Raw genomic sequence first — 6,113 nt, 5'->3', positions numbered from 1 at the left:
GATAAGTTCAAATACATGTTTTGCACTAAAGGCAACAGCACAGCTATCCTATACTGTATATCAGCTCAGCCTTGACATCAGGTGTCAGCACGTTTTGAACTTCCAGAATGATTATAGAACCATTTTCACTATGAAAGAGGGTGTGGGCAGGTGAATAAAGGAAAATCAACCAAATAAAGAGTAAAAACTACAATCATAAAACCAGTTTTATTTCTGATAATATGAAAGGTATCCAGGGATTAAAACACACACATATATATTTCTGATCTTTTATTCAACTGCAGTCTACCTACTTGCTGCTACCTGCTACTGTAAGTTGAATTAAAACTCAATAAATCATTGATTTCAATGATGGTTGAACGTTGTGTACACACCGGTAATAAAGTTGAAAAAATATTATTAAATGACTTCCACCTCCTACCTCAAAGGAAACAGATATATTTTAATAAAATATCAATAATAAGAAACTTTGGTGTTAATGACAGCATATCAAATAAATGTATACATTCTCATTAAACCATAGGCAAGCCAAGTCTAATCTGTTACAGTTTATTTTCTGTAAAACATCAATTTTCACAGCAACTTTGGTCTTGCTGGGTCTTTTTCTCAGCAGTGGATGCAGTATCCAGCATCATATAAAATGTGTCTTGCACCTGGTATCAGTCAAGCCCTGAGCTGATGGGAAACAAGGGGAAACAGCTTAATTGGAAACATAATTTCCAAGATGTAATTTAATTAATGCAAGTTTCATGAAAAACGTAAAACAATGTGAATGAAGATTATTAGTTCCAGAAAAGGTTTTTTTGAAGTCATACAATAAATTACTGTTTCATATAATACAAATGTAGCTTTTATGAGTCCTAGTTTTGCAGCCATGGAAAAAAGACTTAAAAAGACATAAACTTTCAACAAGAATAAAAAGATTAGATTTTTTCCTTAAGGGTCAGCCCATTTCTTCTTTACTGAAGACCAACAGTAATTTGTTGGTCTTCATATATTCTTTACTTATAATGTTTTAAAAATATATTAGCACACACTTCTATGAACTATTCATAACACAACATATGCCCTCTAAACCAAAGGTATACAAAAATACGAATACATATAATATTTTGGAGGTGTTTTCCCTACCTTTATCCACAGTATTCTCCTTAGACCTGAAACAGATATACAGTATAGCACTCAGCATTCAACTGCTCCGACAGGTTTTGAATAAGCTGTTTCAAAAGCTTTTATATTGACTAGTTTTAGGTTTGGCAGGCATACAATTATTAAGTCATAATAAATAACAGCAAACATCTTGTAGACAACTCTATTTTGTCCATGAATGGATAAAGCAAATTAAAAATACAGATTTCTGATGAAATAATTAGAAAGAAAGTCTCTTTAAAGGTTGATACAGTATGTCATGAACTATGGCACATTTTTAAGTAGCAAAGATGGATTCGTTTAAATGCACACTTCTTTAAGCAAGATTAAATGACAGTTAACAATTAAAAAAGTCTCTTTTGCATTTTGAGTATTGCTTAATCTTGCCAATTCTAACCTGACACAGTTGCAAATGAGCATTTCATTGCACTTGATAAATAAACTGAACTGAACTTGCGGAGAAAATTCTCAGGACCATTTTTCATGGCGTTTTTTTACTATGGAGATATAATGAAACTCTCTGGTGCAGGGTTTTCTTGCAAAGCTACTACAGCTATACGCTAGTATTTCTGTATAAATAAACCTGCCATTACCAGTTTCTAAATAAGCTCCTCATACTTCTTGTTTTGCCAAACGTGCTGTTTTTTCCACTAAGCTGACATTAGAGCTTGCTAAATGTTTTGGCCATCCCAACTCTTCCACTAAGAATAAGAACCCTTTCATTGTGGTTTTCTGGTCTCAAAGGCATATTTTAAAAAAATCCAAAAGAATCAGTTGGTTGAATGCTATAATGAAGTGTAAGATGAAGCTTATCTTGTCAATATGTGTTTTCTCAAGGTAGGGGGGTATGTGTGTAATGAATGCAAACCTCTCTGTGGGGGCTGGAGCAGACAGGGTGGTACTGATCCCCCAATTGTTTTGGATTTGTTGTTGTTTTCAAGATTTCAATTTGCCATATGTTCTGTTTGTGTCCCCTTTGTGTATGGCCCCACTGTGAGTGTGTCTGTTAATGAGACTGCCAGCCCCATCAGAACTGGGCTGTTATTAAAGCTGGACTGGCAGAGAACAATTGATGGGTTTCAATGTATGATGAGGAATCTTGGCAAGTGTCTGGTAACTTACATAAGGGGGTTTTACTGCCCCTTGTGGAAATAGTAGCTCACTGTTTATTTCGTGTGCAAAACTTATATTTACTCTGAAAAAACCCAAAGCATCTCTAAGTTACAATGTTTTTTTTCTCTATAGGTCAATGTCACCAATAAGAAACTTCCAAGAAGATCTAATCTGAGTGATTTGTTTCTTTTACTACATTATCTTGATGCATTCCACTTGATGTCTTGTTTTTAATAAGTTACATTGTGTTGATTTAAGTGGTTTTTTTAACTTGACAATGCCAAAGAGCAAGGCAGGTGCAAGCACTGATCAAGGGATCATAAAACCTAAGAATGATCCACAGAAGATAAGAAGATGGAGAATAATAAGATGCAAATAAGCTGTTTTTTATTGTATTTTATTATTATAAAATAAAAACAAATTGTATGTTCCTTGGGAGTAACCTCCCTGTCCAGAATATTGAAAATGACAAGCATGTAATGTTGCATGGTTCAAGAGGATGTGTAGTGGTATACAGTAGTGGTGCCACTGTTCAACTGGCAGAGAGGGATGAAGTCAGTTTGACAGAAAGATACTGGGGCATCCAAAGAGAATCACAATCACAAGGGAGTTCATTTAATCAGTGGTGTCCACTACTTTTCCCCTCAATATTTGTCCATGTACTTCTGGATATTTTAGGAGATGCAGATATATTTTAAGAGAGGTACCCATTATACCTCTCCTTTCTTTGGCATTGCCACTGTGTATTTATAGAGATACTATTACACTGTGTTATTAACAGTGAAAAAAATATCTGTCTAGGGAACTGAAGTAAACATGGTTAAAAATTTACTTTTCTTTTAAAGTCTTTTAAAAAGCCAGTAATCTGTGAATGTCACTTATTTTTGAAGGCCATTTATACAGATTGTTCCACTTACCTGGTCAGGAGTGAATATATTAGTATTTATTATTAGTTACAGTATTTACATTGGGGAAAGTATGTTTCCCCAATGTAAGAATAAAATGTTTAGAGATATTAAAGGCAAAACTACTTTATCTGTTTGTCAAATAAGTATAATTATTTCTCGTAATATGTAGCAAAACATTCATGTCAATGTCTCTGAATTTATACTTATTATAGATGTTATTTAATAATTTATATTTAATCTTATTACAACTTTAGTAATCCCTGAGAAGCACAAATAGTCAGAAATGGTATCAGCCAGACCTTATCCTATAAACAAGTCACTAAGCAGCCTCTTACCCAACAAATAACAAATGTAAATCCTTCACTTTCCTGTCATGACTGGGAAAACTGTCTTGGCTGAAGGACTTTTTTTATTAACTTCCCCTGGGACTCTCTGTAGACCAACTTCTTCACTTACTGTATGTTTGAGCAGTCTATGATACTCTGGGATCCATCCTTACCTTCAGCCACTACATTGGATGATTTTAGCTGCCCTGTCTTCTGTGGATCAGCAAGGTTAAAACGACAAATCTTGACAAGGTGGGTAGCGTCCTCAAGCAGGATGGTACTTAGTTCCCCAATACCAGCTACAGAAATCAAATACTGTGCCATCCTAAGAAAACCTAAGAAAATAAATCTAGAAAGAAAGTATCCTATGTGGTCTGAATTCTCCAGTCACACAGACTACCACTGAAGAAACCACCAGGATAGGCAGAACCTGCATTCTTTCACAAATGACATGGCGCTTAGTGACTCACGATGCAGAAGCACTTCATGAAGCTGGCTAGTGGATTTATGGGAGGTATCGTCTGCACAGGCAATGCACAGCTTCTGAGCTATACTTGCCAGTCTTCTGTATCCAGCTCTGTGCAATTTGTAATAACCCATGAGCCTTGGCAGACAGAGTATACTAGCAGTTATTGTCTCCTAGCTACGAGGAATCATTAGGTGAGAGTTGTAACAGTTTAAACCAAAGTCTTATTTTTCCTGGATTACTTAACTGTCAAGGAAGCGTACAGAAAGTGTTTCACTCCAGTAATGACCTTTTGTGTCACCTGGGACAGAGTAGTTAGCTATTTTTCCTGGCTAAACTTAAATTATTAATACTGGCCAGTTCAAGCAGCCTGTCATAGCAGCGAAAGCAAAGATCTGTAGAGAACCAATACTTTGAATTTCTCCTGATACATTATTGTTAAACATTGGAATTGGATTCCCTACTCCATTTTCTTTCTCCTGACTTTGCCTTTTTTCTTTGTGAACAGTTCTTTTGATATACAGTAGGTTAGTCTTGAGAGAAACATGCACTCCAGTTACTCTCAGCACATTTGTTTTCTCTAGTTATGTGTTTATTTATGTTACTTAGATTTAATCTGGACTCTTAGAGCGTTTTGAAGCATTTTGAAGCACAATCTTATGTTTTGTGTACCAATGTACTTAGTATTTTTAAAATAATCTTATGATTTTGTAATGCCAGCCAATGGAAACAGGGGATAAAAATATGTATATTAGGCTACTTAACACAAAACATGAGTAAGAAATCTAAGTCAAAAGAAAAAAAGGAGCATGCCAATAGCTATCTCATGCACTTGTTTTTATGGATTTTAGTGCAATTGATATTTTACTTGATACATCTCAGTAATGATTATACTAACATTTTTTAATATTTGAAAATATTATATCTAAACTTAATAAACTAATATGCCATTTAGCATTAGTGTGATTGTTCCCCTTGATTTCCCTTGCTGAGTTCTCCAACCTTTGGCTCATAGTTTAGCACTTTAAGCAGCATGCAAGCCTCTGAGTGTTAAGTTGTCTACGGGAAGGACAAAGAACTGACTTGATGTGTGAAAATACCTGTTCACAGAGGTATGTTGATCCAAATGCTGAGAGCAGTGAAAATGCCCCTTTCTTAAATACTTACATTTCTCTGGCAGGGACATCCAATAGATCATGATAAAGATGCTGAGATCTCTTTCAGTTAGCCTAAATTGTGTTTTGCAGATCCCTAAATTACATAAATCTGAGCACTGTAATTCAATTAGCTGAAATTCAAAATCCTCAACACCAATCCATTGAAACAATGAAAAATCATGTCACTGGTATCAAAGCGGTCTGGTTAAATCACAAAAGAAAACACTGGGCCAAAATGTTGGAAATCCTGAAATCTGACAGGACATTCAGAAGTATTTCTCACTTGTGCACTTTAAACTTTAAACACTGATTTTGTACTCTTTAGAAAGTTCTTTTAGATGGAAATAGTGGAAAGTTGGGGGTTCAATGTCCCCCAAAAATGACATGTTTTGCAAGAAATTTCAAAAAGACCCATTACCGTTTGATCTGCACCCTGTAGTCAGAGGTTAAGTTTATTCATATGCGTGGTGATGTCAAAAACATGTTTCATTGTGGAGCTCAGGGTGGTTGTGAGTTTTTTTCTGACAAAAGATTTTGATTGAATCAATCCACAGTCCACAAAGAATGTAAAAACCTTCCCAAGGTTTAGCCGATGAGCACTGCTGTGAAGCAAAATGTACTTGTACACAAGTCTGTTTCCTGAAGCAGTTTGAAAATGCCTGTGCATCAAATCAGATTGAGCAACAAGGCAATTAACTATTTTCAGCACTAGTCATCAACTTATTCAGCCTATAATTTGAAATCTTGGCACAAGGACAATTTACCATGTCACATAGGGTGACCTACGTGATCCTCAATGTTCTTCACAAATTCCTTCTGTTTACCAATGTAATGTAGTGTGCTCTCTGAAGGCACCAGTTCTGTAGGGTTTGGGCATTTACTGGGACAATCATTAATTGTAGCAGTAAATCACAAAATTAATTCTTTTGATGGCCTTAGAATCCAACCATGGGATATAACTCAAACAACGCACACACACAGGTACTAATACACA

At 35.4% G+C, this 6,113-nt stretch overlaps 1 long non-coding RNA gene across 1 annotated transcript; it reads right to left on the bottom strand.

Annotated features, from left to right (window-relative positions):
• Positions 1-424: 424 nt before the first annotated feature.
• On the bottom strand, positions 425-4,055 carry LOC107077125 (uncharacterized). The gene is made up of 3 exons (XR_001478238.2): positions 3,670-4,055; positions 1,132-1,157; positions 425-675 (listed from the first exon to the last, which is right to left on the bottom strand). It is a non-coding gene; the product is annotated as an uncharacterized lncRNA (long non-coding RNA).
• Between the last annotated feature and the right edge of the window lie 2,058 nt (positions 4,056-6,113).

The sequence above is a fragment of the Lepisosteus oculatus genome, chromosome 1 (genome assembly GCF_040954835.1).
Source record: "Lepisosteus oculatus isolate fLepOcu1 chromosome 1, fLepOcu1.hap2, whole genome shotgun sequence".
Lineage (NCBI taxonomy): Eukaryota > Metazoa > Chordata > Actinopteri > Semionotiformes > Lepisosteidae > Lepisosteus > Lepisosteus oculatus.
This window is presented reverse-complemented; position numbering and strand designations above follow the sequence as displayed.